The sequence below is a fragment of the Crocodylus siamensis genome, chromosome 5, assembly GCF_052110815.1.
Source record: "Crocodylus siamensis isolate JL-2025a chromosome 5, ASM5211081v1, whole genome shotgun sequence".
Classification (NCBI taxonomy): domain Eukaryota; kingdom Metazoa; phylum Chordata; order Crocodylia; family Crocodylidae; genus Crocodylus; species Crocodylus siamensis.
The window spans coordinates 14,540,295-14,557,477 of record NC_143399.1 but is presented as its reverse complement, the minus strand read 5'-3'; the positions used below and the strand labels follow the sequence as shown (position 1 = coordinate 14,557,477).

Genomic DNA, 17,183 nt, shown 5'->3' with positions numbered 1-17,183 from the left:
AAAACAATGCTGAACAACAACAATAACAGTAATGATGATGATATATTAAGAAAGAGTGAGAGAGAGAACCTTGAATTACCCTTCAGTCTCCAGTTACAGTGACCTTTAGGCGTACAGTAGAGGTTAGTCTACTATAAAGGTTGTGACTCAGTTGGAGGAGCTTGCAAACCGACTCAGAAAGAACAGTTCACACGTGGTATAGTGTGGGAGAAGCCCCAGAGATATTTATGGGTTATTACAAAGAGTGAGCCGAGGTTGGCATTCCCTACAGTTCGTTCATGCTTAGTTAAATACCTCTTACTCACTGCTGTCCACCTAACGACTCTAATTTTGATCCTCTTTCAACAACCGTCTACACTTCTCAGTATAGAAGGCAGTGATTGTGTCATCGAAAAATCATTACAAGTATTTCTCAAGACTTTATTCATGTCTATAGTCATTCCCTTTTAAGCCAGAAAAAGAGTATTTTCTTAATAATAAACTTTGCACTTACAAAGCACCCTGTTTGACATTCATTCACCGATTAATCCGCAAAGTGCTCCTCTGAAAGACGGGCCGCATCTACACATGCACCTCATTGCTGAGTAGACTAATTGGCTGCTGAGTAAGGCGCCGTCATCTACACATGCGTCGCCATCTACACTAATTTATGGTAGCGTAGGATAGTACCGTCGGGAACAGTATTATCTTATGGCAGGGTAATTTTTTGCGATTAGAAACACATGTAGCCACTGACCGCAGGCAGAAATTATGCCCAGTCAGCAGGCGGCCAGACTCTGACCTGCTGCCTAGCCACACCACTCCATACTTTCAGCACCCCTGTGGCTCAGCCAGCCCCTCCGCCACCTGACGCTGCCACCTGGAGCCTGGGGCTAATCCCGTGTCCCCTGCCAGCCCAGGCCTACTCCACTCCAGCTCAAATTGCTCCAGAGTTTATTGTTTCACATTAACTGCATGTGTAGATGCATACACAAATACTATTGTCTCCATTTTACAGATGAGGAAACTGAAAGAACAATACTAAGGCTATAAAGCAAGTCAGAGGCAAAACAGGGATTTGACTTCATAAACACTTATCCCTCTGCTAGGCAGTGCTTCAACATCAGACATTACAAAAGGCATTTAATGTTATATTTAATATATGTGCCAGATCAGTATAGACTTTAAAAGCATAAGAAAAGTCATACTAAGAGCTATTTAATTTCCCCCCATTGATATTAATAGCTGCACTGCAAGAAAGTCAGCAGTACATTAGACGACATCATTGGTCACCAGTGACAAGGTTTTTAATATTGCAGGACAGTCAATACACATTAAAAATAAAACAATGTACCATTCTCACAACTCATATACATTGAAGAAGGCAATGGAGTTATGCCGATTTACACTGACTGAGGATCTGACCTGATACTAATATCTATTGAACAAAGAAAGGCTATTATCACTGCTAAATAAATAGCATCCCTTTACTGTCCACTAGAATAGTACCCACGAGAAGTTGGCCACTGATTCAGAATTAAGAGAATGGGTTTCTGGTATTGCCCTGAAAAATTTGACTGCCCCAAAAACATGATCCAAACCTGTCTTTCTCCTTGCGCAGATGTTTATGCAGAGTATATTAGAAAGGTTGCATTCACTTCTTAAAAGAAATATTTTAAAGAAGATGTGACTCTTCAGCCCAAAGCTACTGCCTAAGCAGCAGCTGTAGGAGAGTTAACACTGGACTTGACCCCAATTGCGTAGGAAGGAGTTGCAGCCAATTTAGCACACTGTCCGACTACTTCTTGATTTCCCTGCTTCTATTCCAGCCGAGACAAATTCCAGCCTCCCCACTGAAGACACCCCAATTTTAGAAGGCTGATTTTTGCAGGAAAGGTGCAGATGGTATGTGAGCAAATATGGTATAACACAATAACGTTCTGAACAAAAACCTGGAAACCTGCAAATAAACTTTTCAATACAAACACCCTACAGGGCACCCCTTCAGTCGCAGACCCTGGCGGGAGCTAGTTTCTTTGGGCAAGGAGCCTAACCAGGCATCTTGTTTGAGTTGGAGCAGGGACGCACCAGAAAAGCTGACGGGAACATCATAGAAAGAATAGAAGCAAGATCTGAGGAGGGAAAGAGAGAAAAAAAATCAAGGAGTAAATTTCCTTCAGCGAAAGGCTGCGTTGACAGAAGAATGTTATCTCTGCTTCCAAGTCACATACAGGCTGGGCAGGACACTTTGTAACAGGCAAGTTAAAACAACAGGCTCGAACAAGCGATTAAAATAAGTTTTGCAAAAAAAAAAAAACCCCCCGAAAAAAAACAAGTGCTTTCATTTCCTGATGCAGAACTCAGCACTACCACTTCAGAGTCCTCTGAAACAAAGGACTTCTTTCACAGTGTCATTAGGGACAACGGTCCCATACAGGTTCAGCTTTGAAGTGATAAGCTTGATGGAAAATTGCTCGAGTTATGGCTTCAATGGCATTGATCTACTAGTCACATGTTTCTCCAGGATGAATGGGCTGAAGAGGCCTCCGCCACGCAGTGGGCTGAGGAGAGTTGCTGGGGATGGCAGAATGTATGTGGTTAAAATTTTAATCAGGACGACATGTGTTGTTGACATATGGCAATGCATTGCCATCTGGATTCGGAAACGGACCTGGGTTCTCAAGCTGTTGCTGGCCAAAGCCAAGAACATTGCGAAGGTGCTAGGTCAGGCTGGCTGGGAAGGGTTCTGCCAACAATCCCCCTTGACACGGTATTGCTTTCATTAAAGCAGCCTGCCCGCCTGCCCTTTGGAGGTGAAAGAGTGTTAACATCTCTGAGAGGTGAAGCAATAGTGATAGGGAAGGTCACAAAGGAGTAAAGCTAAAATCACCAACTTCCCTCCATGCTTCACTCCCTACAAATATACTCAATTACTCACATTGTAACCACTCATTTTGTGGTCTTGTACAGTTAGTGATGACTTCAGCTCCCGGCATGAGGGCTGCAGTTTAGTGAGAGTACTTTCTGCCTGTCTCGTGGCCAGCAGCCACACAAGAAAAAATCCAACAAAAAACCAAAGCACCTGAGGTTCAATTCATTTAGCCATTTGGTTTCAACTGTATAAACTAAACATGTATCGCATGACCCTTAGCCAAGGGGTGATGAAACATGGGAGGGGGAAGGAAAAGAAAGAAAATATAAACCACATTTCTAGAGACCAGATTAACAGATCAATTTAGCAAAACACAAAAAGTGAATGAAAAAGAAAATTCCAGGACTATTCCTTAAAGCTGAAAAGGTCAAAGCGGGTAATGTTTTATCGTGCTAGAATTCCTCCAGGATTAAAATGTTAGCTAATTTGGCCTTCCAAGCATTAGAAGATGTTTTGTAGTTCCTTAAATTTATTTTACCCATCCTTAATCTCTCCATGTTCCCTTTCCTTTTGCATAACACTTCCATCCATTATTATGTTTCTCTTTGCCCTCAAACATCCACTGCCTGTGGCTAAAACTATTACACAAAAGAGACTCTTAAATTAACTGCGCATTATGAATAACGCCCTGGACTCTTGCTTGGAATGGGCTGACTACCTACGACTCACATTGACCTGAATGTAACGTGTAGGATCTCATCAGCTCATTGTATTTGACCCCACAGCAATATGCTGCCGGGCAATTGAACTACCGTAACAAGAGGACAGATCCTGATGCTGTCGCACACCCTTATTCCATAAGCATGCTCAGTGTGTAAAATGCCGGTCCTCTTGAAGCCAGCGGCAGGACTGTAAAGAAGACAGGACTCTAACGATTGCTCAGTGAAGTTCTCCACTGTGTAAGTACAGGTTATGCAGTCCAGCCTATGATGAGTCATTATAATGGGTCCAATTCTATCATCACTCTGGTCTTACTAAGGCAGATTCCCTAGAAGTCAAATGAGGATTTTTGTTCCAGGTAAGATGTAAGGAAGATTTGACCACTTAGAATTAAAAATGTATTTTAAGCCCTGGAAACCCTCAAAATGAAGCTGGACGGTCTCTCCCCACCTATTTTTCTCCTATTTAAAAATATACACAGTTCAGGAAGATGAATATATTCACTTCAAGATGATGAATTTAAGATACAACAGGCGTCTAAGTGAAAACTCTAGGAACAGCAATGTAAGTAACAGCTGACTATTTCTTCTTTAACAAAGATATGGCTGTTTTTAAATTTTGTTTAAAAGCTTGTTATGTCAGATAGATTCCCATGCATTGCTTTCTATTATAAATAAAAAATATGGATGGATTTACATTGTATTTTATGCCACTTCAAGTTCATTTTTGGAAAGCCACAAACAAGCTGGAGATTAACATCAGTCATCCCAGACTTCAGACAGCAGAGCTGCAAGCTGGGAAGTATAGATATTAAAATTTACGTTCACCAGTTGCAAACCCATTAGCTAGTTTGGTCCACAAATGCATATTTTGTGCCTATCCACCCTAAAACCCCACAATATAAAGTACTGTATATCAGTATAACATTTGTAATGGCTCTCTTTTAGTTATTAATTTAAATGAAATAGCACCAGTGCCAGGAGAACTTGGTACTAAAAAAGCATTTTATTTCTCAATCTATAAAAGAAGAGGCCTATTTCCTTCAAAAACATCTCTCTCATATGTTTACTAAATAGGTTAATACAACATGAAATTAAACTTAATTCTGTTCCATGATATTAGGATGTAAAAATGAATTTCTAAAGAAAGACTGTCATTAATCATTGAGTCCAATACATAGTTATTATTACTATTTGTATAGCAGTGATGTCCACAGGGTAGTGGACACAGCTCACACAAAGTGCAAGATATTTTCTGTCCAAAGAGTTTATAGTCTAAGGCCAGGGTAGGTACCCCCCCACCCCTGGCACAAATGCCAGAGTATGGCATGCAGAGGCATTTTGCTTGGCATGCGTGCCTCGGGGCAGACAGTGGAGTAGCTTGGAGGGGCCCCAATCCTTGTTGGGACAGTGCAGACCACGGTGCAGCTGCTTGCAGCCTCCCCGCTGCCTGCTGCCAGCAGGCCGGGCTCCACAGTGGGTGGCAGGGGCCTGCCCAGAGCCTGGGCCAGCTGTGGCAGGCAGCCACGAGGCTGCAAGTGGCTGCAATGGGGTCCGCAGAGCCCTGGTCTAAGCTGCTGCCTGTGGCAGATACACGTGTGCCTCAGGGCGGACAGCCAGGAAGGGGCTGGGGCTGTCCTGCCACAACATCGATCAGGCCCCTCTCGGCTCCCTTGCTGTCAGCCCCTGGCATGCCAGCATCTTACAAGTTGAAGTTGCAGGTGTTTTTGGTGCTGTGCCCCAAAATATTGCTGATGCCTGGTCTAAGGCTTCACTTTCCTAATGGTTTCTATATGTGCTTAACACGTACTGTGAGCGGTCTCACTGACTTCCCTGAAATGGCAACCGCTGATCCTCCTGGATCACGGTGTATGCATGAAAAGTCACCCGGGCCTTCAAAACATATACCTAGGCAGGAGTATGGAGGAGTGGAGGCTTCATCAGACCATCCATCCCTCCTTCAGGCCACTGTGACAAAATCCAAAGGCCAGACTAAGTCCAATCTTATGGTGGTGCCATGGCTGCACTTGTATAAGCATCCAGGAATTGAACCCACGACTCCTGTCTGGCAAACAAGGAGTCTACCACCAAATCACAGGGGACTCCTTCTTCCCTGAAATGCAGCTAGTTCATATGCAAGTTATTGCTGATAAGATGTGCTGGACATGTGCAGCCTCCTAAGACCGCTGGACCTGTATAGAGCACCATTAATTCTGAATGTAATAGCAAATGAAACAAACTGCAGAGCATGAAGCAAGTTCAGATGCACTGAAAGACAGATAATTTAAAATCATTGTGTTTGGGTGGAAAGACAACCCATCTGAAATTCTGCTCAGAACTAGGTCATAGGGAGGAGGAGAGAGTCAGTTTTGAGATTTAGAAAAAAGTAAGAATCCCTTTCATTTAAAAAAAAAAAATCAGTTTTATATAAACATTTCTATTGCAGAAGATTTCCAACAGAAGTACAGAAAAAATCTTCCCGAGGAATAAAAGCATAAATGCATTATTTCTTCTCCTAGGAGCTTCTACCAAAGATATCATAACTATCACTTAGCAAGGAATAGGTACATCACCTTTCTCTCCAGACATCCATACCTCTACTTATCCACGTTCATCTTTCTTAACCTTCTGTCTCTTGTTCTGTCTCCTCCTCTTCTTTTTCCTCTTTCTCTCTCTCTCTGCTTCCCTCTCGTTCCTACTCCAACCAACTATTACTTAACCTTCAGGTACCCACTTAAACAACCCCCCAAATAGCAATAATAATTACGTAGAGTCAATAGCGTGGTATGTAATCACCTTGCCTACTGTGCTAATGTCAGTTATCTTTTCCTTATGTACACGACATTCTTTATCCTTCCAATACTTTAAGAGTGAATTGTTACTTGTTTGGGATCGGCTATTGTTACTGCACCTGGACTCATTTTCAATTCCTAAAATAAAGCGAAAGGAAAAAAAAGGAGCCAGGCCACATTAACATATAAAAAAGAGGAGTAACACAAGATTGTCGTCTCACTTCCATGTAAGCCAGCCACTGAAATCAATGCAGTTGCACAGGTGTGGAATTTATGTAAAGTCAGGTCTGGTAATGTCATGGAGATACATAAGCGGTAGCCTGACAGCTTCACATCCCGCTTTGGTTTTGAGTATTCGTTATTCACTGATCATTCATTGACTTATCGACATGCAAAGGGACTCTCCTGCCTTTTCTTGTGGGGATTTTTCTGATGGCAAACATTTTTTAAACCATGCTGAAGGGTGTGGGCCAGATCCATTGTTAAACATGAGGAGCATACACCACAAGTTGAAAGGGAAGTGGTGAAAAGCTTATATTTGCATTTCCTGAACCCTATGTGCCAAACTGCTCACTCCGGGTAAGTTAGATCCCTGGGTGTAAAGCTGATCTAATTGACACCAGCTGTCAGTGGTCTCAAGGTCATGAACCAGCAACTTGGGATCATCATGGCTTAAGAAATTCCCAGCCACGTCCCTTGCACTGGATGCAAAGGACCTGGTGATGGACAACTCACTGTCATAATATACCCTGAAGAGGTGTGATCCTAACTACAGCCAATTTACAGCAGAAGTACAGTGCATAGAAGTAATACCAGGATGCCCAAAATCCAACCCTGTAACTGTAAAATGACTTCACATATCTCAACTATCCCAATATGTAAATCGAGTCTTTCTCTTCTGTAATGAATTGGTTCAGTAATGAATGAAGAACAGCTTGATATATCTGTAAACATTATAAAGTAGCTGAAATGCTAAGAGTGTGCTTTGTAGTTCTATCCCTTTAGTGCACATGCTTGTTCTGAAACCTTCTTCTTTGTGCCACACTTTATATAATATATGTGTGTGTGTGTGTGTGTGTGTGTATTCAACATGGTTTTGTGTGTGTGTGATATATATACAGATATTTAACATAGTGTCAAAATCCTTATCTGGCTTGGATAAACTGGCAGAAAGTTTGGCAATTTGTATAGCATTAGACCGTTAAAACTAGAAAATTTCAATTAAAAAACTGCCAAAAGATTTTTGTACTTGGTCCCAGAAAGATATAAAAATTGTAATGGGAAAAAAAAATCTGTTTTTACATGGAAAGCCCAAGCAATAATTATGACACTGCTTAATGTTACTGCATACCACCGTGGCTGCAACCCTCATATCATTATTTTTATTTACTATTTATTTTGCATTTTTCTATTCTGTACTTGATAAAGACATAAAAATACCAAATTAAATAATGTAACATGTCATTAATACAGTTTCTTTTCCCCAAGGCAATGGACACACTGGACTGGTTGGTTTATACTTGTTTTATTTTAGACTGCAAGTAATTTGGAGTTGGGATAATAGGAAGGTATGGATGATAGTACAAAGGGGCTTCAAAGCTAATTGCAGCCCATGGGTGGAAATGGCAGTGTTAGTGTGATGTTAGAGCAGTTTGAAGAATGTCTTGCATTTGAAAGCTTGTCTAACCCTGTCCCACCTATGCAGTTGGTAAAGGATATCACTCAAGAAAATCCTTGACAAAGATACACAAATAAACAATAGCATTCCTTTAAAAATATTCCTCAGAAGTGAAAAAGAGCCCAAATCCATTTTCTCCTTTCCATGCCTTATTAGAGAGAGAACCTGGGAACTTTGAACTTACTCCCTTTCTCCTCCATGGAGATTTTAAAGGATACAGTCCCCAAAAGGGTCTCTGCTTAGGTAGCACAGCAATAGTAGTGTACTTTAGGTGCAAGGTAGATAAGAGCCTGACAAATCTAGTGGCAGCAGTCGGAGGATCAGGACTTTGATCAGTTTGGGGGATGTAGCAGGAATCAAACTGATTTCATCAGGATATAAGCAAATGGGGCAATCAGAAAGGAGAAGACTCCTGTTTGCAGATCCATGCTTCAGCAAAAGACAAAAGTGGTAGCAAATGGATGCTCTCCATTAGGGCTGTGCAAAGCTTCGGTAGCCGATTCGATTCGGAGGAGATTTGGCTGGATTCGGTGGTTGAATCTCTCAATTTGAATCCAACCGGGAGACCCACTTCTCTCTCTGAATCGAATCGGAAGCCTCCATTCAGAGAGATTCAGCCATAGACCGTACAGGCAGGGACTAGGCAGTGCTGGCGGAGCCAGCTGGGGAAGCAGCCGGATGAGCCCCAGCTTGAGCCGTCAGCCCCGGGAGAAGCCGTGGCTCCTCTGGCTGCCCCCATGTCGGGGCGAGGCAGGCAGTGCTGGCAGCTCTGGGAGAAGCCGTAGGGGTGGAGGAAATGATCGGGGAGCTGGGGGATCGAACTGGGAGCTCGGGGATTGAACAGGGGTTTCCCCCCATCTCCCAGCTTGATTCTCCAGCTCCCTGATCATTCCCCCCAGCCCCCACAGGTTCTCCCAGGGCTGCTGGCTCGAGCCGTGGCTTGTCCAGCTGCTCCCCTGGCTGCCCCCGCAAGGGCAAAGTGCTGGCAGCCCCAGGAGAAGCTGTGGGGGCTGAGGGGAATGCTTGGGAGCTGGAGGATCAAATCAGGGGAATCGAACTGGGAGCTGTGGGGAATGATTGGGGGCTTCCCCCAAGCTCCTACTTTGATCCCCCAGCTCCCCAATCATTTCCCCCAGGTCCTGATACCCCCCCCAGCCCTCATGTTTTCTCCCCGGGCTGCCAGCACTGCCTGCCTCCCCCTGGGGGGGGACACCCGGGGGAGCAGTTGGATGAGCTGCGGCTTCTCCCGGGGCTGCCAGCTCAAGTCAGGCCTCGTCCGCCTGCTCCCCGCTTGCTCCCCCAGTTGCTGACACCGGCACTGCCTGCCTGTATAGTCTATGGCCGAATAAGATTTAGCACCGAATATCTTCGGATTTGGATTTGGTCAAATCGAATCAGGACAGTAATTCATAGTTTCAAATCATAGATTCGATTTGGTGTTTCGAATCACCATCCCAATTCGATTCCAGATCAAATCACTGTGCCTCCGAATTGCCAAATCTGAATCTGAAGCGAATACTTTTTGCTTCGCACAGGCCTACTGTCCATCCCTAGGCAAACCCTCCCACTCTCAACAATTATCCACTGCAGCAGCATCTACTAGCACATGTGACTTGCCTCTTGTGCAGCCCATTTTCTTGTGTGCTTATGTTCCCAGTTCACTATCCTTGTCGTTCAGTGGGTGGTACTCCCCCTTCCGAATCGGGGCCCTCCAATGGCGTTAACAGGTGATGCACTGCTGGAGCAGCTGTGCAACTTGGAGCACAGTACTTTCAGGCATTAGAGAAGAGAGGTGTTTTTGCAGACGTGCTAACCGTAGTATGCTGGCACAATACTAACCTCATGCAAATACATTCTGCTCTCCTAACACCACCTTGATGTTTCCATTGGATCTGTTAGTTTTACATTCCTATTGGGCTGCTGTACACTGTTCAAAGGCTACTGTGGGCCACCTCGGACACCTCGGTTTTGCTGACGGATGCAGTGATTTCCTCTGTACCACTTCCACAGTGGAATGTCTGAAGTGTAATTAATGATTGTAAAGCTGCTACGGTGATGAAAGTTGTTATTAAAGTGCAAAATTAATAACAATAAACACAGACGATGCGATTTATTTTAAGAGGAAAACCTGAGTTGTACATATTAACACACAGTGCATCTGTGATGCAACACGAAAGCGAGGGTTCTCCAACAATACTTTCTCTGCTAATTTTAGTCGCTCCAGTCACCCTCATTTAACAAAATACAAACACAAAGCTGCGTGTGTTTTTGTTTGTGTCGGTTGTTTTGCAGCACTCGCAGTGAAACAAGGGAGCAGATAAGACTTGCCGTGCTTCGAGGCAGCTCAGGAGCAGAACACACAGGGTTAAAGCAACATTGAGCCCTACGGGCCATGTTTGAGGGAAGTCTCACAAAAGTAATTTTAACTCTCTCCCTCTCCCCCCCATCTTCTCTTTCCTTTTATGTTCTTAATTGTATACTGTCCTTCATTCTTTACATCACAGTTATATTTAATTCCTTGTTCCACTGAAACCGTATTTTAAAAAGTGCCAGTTCTTAGCTTCTGCTGTACAAAAAAAAAAAAAAGTCTTGGTATTCAGTTCCTGTGAGCTCTTGCTCACTTTGAGCACTGTTCCTATTACACAATAATGTGTTATTTTGTTGAATTTTGGCATCAATCTAGCTTGTCTGGTCAGGAGCCAAAAAATTAGAGTGTGTCAGTCCACCAGTTCCTCCGCAGAGAAGCTCTCTTCTCGCCCAGCAAGTGCTCTGTGCTCTTGGAGCAAGGCCAAGAAGGGAAATCCATTTTACATAAAGAATGCACACAGCTCAAGTGCTCGGAGACTTTTTACCTACTAAAATAACTTTATGGACAAATGCCAGTCAGCTAGACGCATCCAGCAAAGAACATTTGGCATCAAAAACAAGGTAAAGTAATCTGCAGAGGTAACAAAGTTTTTAGAAACGAGGAAATGGCTGTAAGTGCATTCGTGGCATATCACATGATTTGGCACAGCCGGTACGATTGGCCGGAATTGCAGTAAATACAGCCGCCATGTAAGGAGCTGAAAGCTTCGCCCTTTGCTGAATCCTTAAAATGGCGGACTCGCAGCGCACCAAGCGAAGCAAGCCGAGACCCAGCCTCAGGATTTTTTTCTTTTCTTTCCTTTTTTTTTTTTTTTCCTTCCCCCCTCTCCTGAAGTTTTTATAAACCTTTGCAGATTTGAGTAGAAACAGATTTCTCACAACTTGCTCTGCGTCTCAATTTCACAGTTCAGCATACACTCAGGCACTGTCAAAAGCTTGACAACGTTCCAGGGAAAATATTAACTGTAAACCTTCCAACAGGAATTAAAGGAACAGACCGAACGTCAGGATGGCCCCTGTTCAAAACCCGCACAAGCCCGTGTTTGTGCAGGCTTGCAAACTCCACGCCGCGGCTTCTGCAGCTCAAGCTGAAATGCCCCAAAATACGGTCCCGCTTCCCCCCGTGTCGCGAACGTAATTAAAAAGGACACGCATCCTCTTTGGCTAAAAAGCACATGCACGTCTCTCCCTCACTCTCGCGGGCCTGACCAGTTGAATACTGCATGCTCTGATGTATAAATATTTGCCTCTGGCTAAAGTTCAAGCAGCCCTGTGTGGCTGCCAGACACAACAGAAAACCAACATCCAAGGGAAAGTGTTTATTGCCGTACTGGCCAAAGAAGCGACTGCCAGCAAACAATCGAGTCTGATTGGCCCAGTCTTTCGAGTGCTTATCATAAAGTACCTGGCCTGCCGCCACCCATGCTCCCACCCTTTGATAAAAGTTAGTTGCCACATTAATATGTTTATAACCGATTCCGGCCCATGTCTATGTCCCATCAGTCCTAAACTATCGACGGGTTCAAATGGTCTATTATCCACCCAACCTTCCTCGCACCTCTGGGAATTAACCCTTTGTTAAACCACTAACACCTGAACTACAGGCAATTTAAGCATCAAGAAGTCTACAGACTTTGTTCCCAACTTTACTTCTGCAGTGGAACTGGTAAGTTGGGTCTAGAGAAGAAAAACTCAAAGCAACAAATGGCCTCTAAACATTGGGAAGACACGACAGAACTGTAGGCAAAGGCAGGTCTGTGTCTCAGCAGCAAAAGTGAATAGGTCTGAAAATATTCTATATTCACTAATGATGGAACTCTGTAATGAACGTTAGAAAATGCAAGGTTTTCACCCCTGCAAAATGGGACACTCTGCGGGTTTATGAGATTTTAGGGCAAACGGCACCTCTCGAACACAGGAAATAGTGCAACCCATGGATCGGCACGTTCAGATATTCATACAATGACCAACAAAAAAATATGAAGGGGAAAAAAACTGTGGAAACTCTGTACTGTTAAGGGGTTGGAGTCATGCTGTGGAACACATTAATACCAAACACATGGCTATAGGTAAGAGGAACACAATCTACAGATGCTTTTCAGGAAAAATCAGTGGAACCCTACAGGAGACCTAACTGCAATCAAGATTGTTACCATTGCTGTCATCCTTGAAAATAGCTTCCCAATACACCAATAATCATAGTGTTAAAATCCACTAAATGAATATATAGAGACCTTGCACATCTGACTTTCTGTTCATATGATGATTGAAATAGGGGCCATTCTAATTGAATAGAAAAATTATACTTTGGAAAAATGTGTCTCATTTTCTCTGGACAGAAACTGAGCAGAAAGCAAGCAAGCCCTTCAACAGCATGATACAAGCATTTAACTAAAAATATGAAGACGGTGTTAGATAATTACTTCAAATGCTGTCAGCAAAATACAGATTGTAGTCATTGTAACAGCTGCATATATATAGGTGAAAGTAGATTTTATGCAGCACATTAGGTAACTTGTTATAGCTCGACCCCAGAAAGATCTTTAATCTTCTTTTCCCTTCTTGGGCTGGGTTTAAATAGTCACAAATTCAAATTCACTGTAAAACCACACAAATAACCTATCAACTAATCCCATTTTCTACTCTGTTTCCTTAATATGAGTCTTAACAATTCTGCTTGCCCTGTCCAATCTCACTCTAAAACACAAATGGGCTGTGATGTCACTACTGTCGATCTACTTTAAACCTAAGAAGCCCAACACTAATAGTATCAAGACCGGCTTGCAGGAGGCCCAAGTGAATCATGTGAAAGAGGATCACAGAGGAATGTTCTGTTCCCACTGCGAACAAGACAGAATTAACTCTGAGACGCTTCCTTCTGTTGCCCTGTTTGTCAGAAAGGTCAAGACGATTAGCTCTTGTATACTCCGAACCAACCGTCAAAACAAAATATATGTTAAATCCTGATCTATTTTAAACAGACAAGACTATACTCAGGAAGGGTAATTTAAGATGCACTTAAGAAGAACAAAGTAAGTTATCATCTATACCATGCCTTTTATTACTTGCATTAAAAGATCAGGTTAACTTTTCATTCTTTCAAGTGACATGCTAGAAAAATTAGCAGAATCACCTTTTTGTATCAGCTATTAACAAAAAATGAAAAACAAAACAAAACAAAGCATATCAACAAAAGAAAGATATCGTGATTTTAAGCTGTGTTAGAAAAAAACAAACGCTAAATTGGCTGTCTTCACTGTTTTTGACAACAGTGCTTTTATCTTGCAGATCTCCGTAGAAATAAATATATTGTTTTACTGCATTGACAATTTCTTAACTGGTTATGTTTGAAGTCTACAATTAAAAACTACACAGACTGAAATCATTAAAAATTGTCCAAAGTGCTTTGATATTGTAGTTGGTTGTATTGTGCAGAAGAGAAGGAACTTCTGAGATCTTAATTGACTATGCATTTAAGAATGATCACAATGATGTATTCAGCAAATTACCAAGAGGGTGCAAACTCTTATAACCAATAGATACTGTGTGATGTGTGCAATGCATACTGGGTACTCCAACATATTCAAAGAGTAATAAAATAAAACAAATGGCATAAAAATTCTGTTCACTTGTATCTTTTTCATTGGATATCAGTGTAAATATAGACCGAAGTAATCAAAATGCTAGAAATATAAATATTCTTTTTAAAGCCACTGAATCCATCACTTTACTAGGAAAGGCTTAGCTATGTTATTTGCAATTCCCTCATTGCACAACAATGTACATTACTGTCTGTAAGCTCTAATTTGGCATGGCGCATCATTAATGACCTGAATGGTGGCTGTTTCACACATACATATTTAATTACAACAGCTGAACAAATTACATATTTATGCTTTATAAAGGGGATTGCCAGTCTAATTCATTTGCTATGCATGCAGGTACAGGGCTCCATCTGCAACAGCATCTGCACAACAAGAGCTAACAATTATCCATTGTAAGTGAGTGAGTGTATCTGGTGAAACCTGTAAGAGATGCAATCATATTAACCACTTCACTGCCTACAAACCATTATTTTCTCAATGGTTCATAATATTTTAAATAATTTATTATTAACGGTACTACTACTTTGCATTTCAACAGCATCTCTGACCCAGGGATCTCTAAGCACTTTATATATGATAATGAATGAAGCATTCAACAACCTTGTGAGGTGAGTCGTTATTATTATCCCAACTTTATATGTGGAGAAACTAAGGTACACAGCAGGGCTAGATTCTCAGAGGATGTGAACAGGAATCCTCCACTGACTTGAGCTAGGCTAGGCTGTTTTTGATCATCTTAGGATCCAGCCCTAAGAGACTTGCCAAAGGTGAGACAGCAAATCAGTAACGGGGGTGGAAATAGTTAGGTTGCCATTGCCCCAATTCTGTGATTTGGGGCAGAAAACTGATCTCCCACATTACCAGCCTGATGTAAAGTCTACTAAAGGCAACAGGAGAAAACCAAAACACTTCTGGGTTTGGATCAGGCTTTGTCCTTATTCCATCAATACCGCTCAAGTTCTCTAAGAGGATCTCCAAAACACCAATGATTATTTCTAAAGACTCGTGGAGAATTGGAGGAGTGCCAGAATAAAGGAGATCAGTAAAAGTTGTAGTGAACTCTTCTTCCAAAGAAGAAGGAAGAACAACCCTAGTCATTACAACTCAAGCAAATATTCACGAGGTGAAAATATTAATAGAACAAAATGAGGGAACATGCGAAAAAGCTGGAATGAACGATAAGTAATATGGTTTTATCAAGAATATATTCTGGTGAACAGGATTTCTTTATCTGTATACACAATTACAAAAATAATAAAATAATATGGTACAATGGAAATTTGTATTTTTAAAGTGTTTAATATAAGGTATTCAACATTCTCCATGCAGCATTATTTAATACTGTCTTGGATATAAATATTCTCAATACTGTCAAATACTGAGAACTCACTGTAAGTGATAAGCAGTGATATGCTGAGTTGGGTGAACATATTCAATGTAATACTTCATGCAGAGTTGTTAGGTAAAAGTCAAATCTTATTTAACATAATTAACGATATGAAAGTAGAATAAAAAGTGCATTAGTGAAACTTATATCTGATACTTAATATTAAAAACTGTTGGACAGATTTCCAGGAGGACGGAGAAATAAGAGAAGAGAGCTAGAAATATGAGAAACGTGGGCAGACAATACCATGAGCATAAAATGTAATTTATCTGAGAAAAATGCAAGATAATACTAAGAGAGGAAAACAATAAGAAACACTAATATTAAATGGGATGGCAAAACCTGGACTGCTATAAAGTCAAAATAGGCATAGAAGTGATGATAGAAAGAATAGTATATATATATGTGTGTGTAATGTACTATGGCAGCAGCAAAGATCTAAGTGATTTTAAGCTGTATTTGCAAACCTCTAACAATATGAAAAAGAAAGGTAACAACCCTATATGGTCAACCTAGCAAGAGACCAAGGAAGAGTAACAAAAGTGATTAGATTGAAGGAAAGAAACATGAAAGATATATATATGTATAACCTGATTATGCAATAAATTATAAAGGACATCCTAACTGACTACAAATATTTCATGGTGCAAACGTGAAAGAAGGTGAAACAAGATAATATAACTAAGGTATAAAGGGATAACAAAGGCAAAATCACATGGGTCGTGGTATCTAGTAACTGGTAGAAGGGTTTCCCATGGGATGTGAAAGAATACTCATTACTGGCACATTTAAACCCTGACTGGTTAATCAGTATACTGTAGGGAAGAACAGCATTGGCAGGGTAAGATCTAAAAAGTCTTTTCTAATTTCTGTGGCTTTACAGAAATATTAAATATCTTCAGAACTTTAATGTATCTATATAATAAATCTAATGAGCAACTTAAGCATAGGATTATGGAACATCATTGCAACTTCAGTACCTGAAAAAGGAAACGGGGGGAGTAAACTAATCAATAGTGAATTTTCCGTTATCATTTAAAAGCTCCATTTAGAAATAAATAGGCTTAAATAGGCTACTTGGCTAAGGGCATCTGTAGGTCAACATTTTACATCAGACACTGTAATTTGCCTTGTGCATAGGTGCTCATTAATTAAGGGGTAGATGTAGCTGCCAAATGGTTCCCTGCAGTGCAGGCACCCTCCAGGGAGCTCTGGTGCTACTACTGCCTCGAAGACCTCATGGGGACATGCCCTCATACTACAGGACAACGGATCAGCCACCCAGATACAGATCTTTCTACTGGAAAAGCTAGTGTATCGCAGTAACAGCTCCGGGATGGCAAGTAGCCATTGGCAAGTGTCCCAGGTTGCTTCCATGTCAGATCCCCCATAGTCTGGGCTGCTGGTCCCTGTATACCCCATGAGGCAACCTCTTTGGTTTTACCCCAGGCAAGAAATCAAGCATATGGGACAGAAGCAGAATTTTTTTAATAATATTTCAGTCTCCAGTTCAGCGTCTACATTCTTATGTTCTGAATTTAGCTAGATTTTTACACTTGACTACCTACAAGACAGAAAATGACAATTAGTCTAGAGGGGGAAATCTACAAGATAATGGTAAGGCTGACGCTATTGTGTGGATCAGAGCGTTAGGAAAGGAAAAAAATTATTATCCACAATGAGGATGATAGATATGTGGATGCTGAGATGGATTTGTAAAGTCAGAAAGAAAAAAAAAAGAGGTGTGGCAACAGGCAACAGGTGACATCAACAGAGGAAAAACT

At 41.6% G+C, this 17,183-nt stretch overlaps 1 protein-coding gene across 7 annotated transcripts in view; it reads right to left on the bottom strand.

Moving 5' to 3' along the window:
• The window catches only part of NFIA (nuclear factor I A), a 308,443-nt gene that overhangs the window by 203,116 nt on the left and 88,144 nt on the right, over nt 1-17,183 (bottom strand). The gene's annotated exons all lie outside the window — the stretch shown is intronic.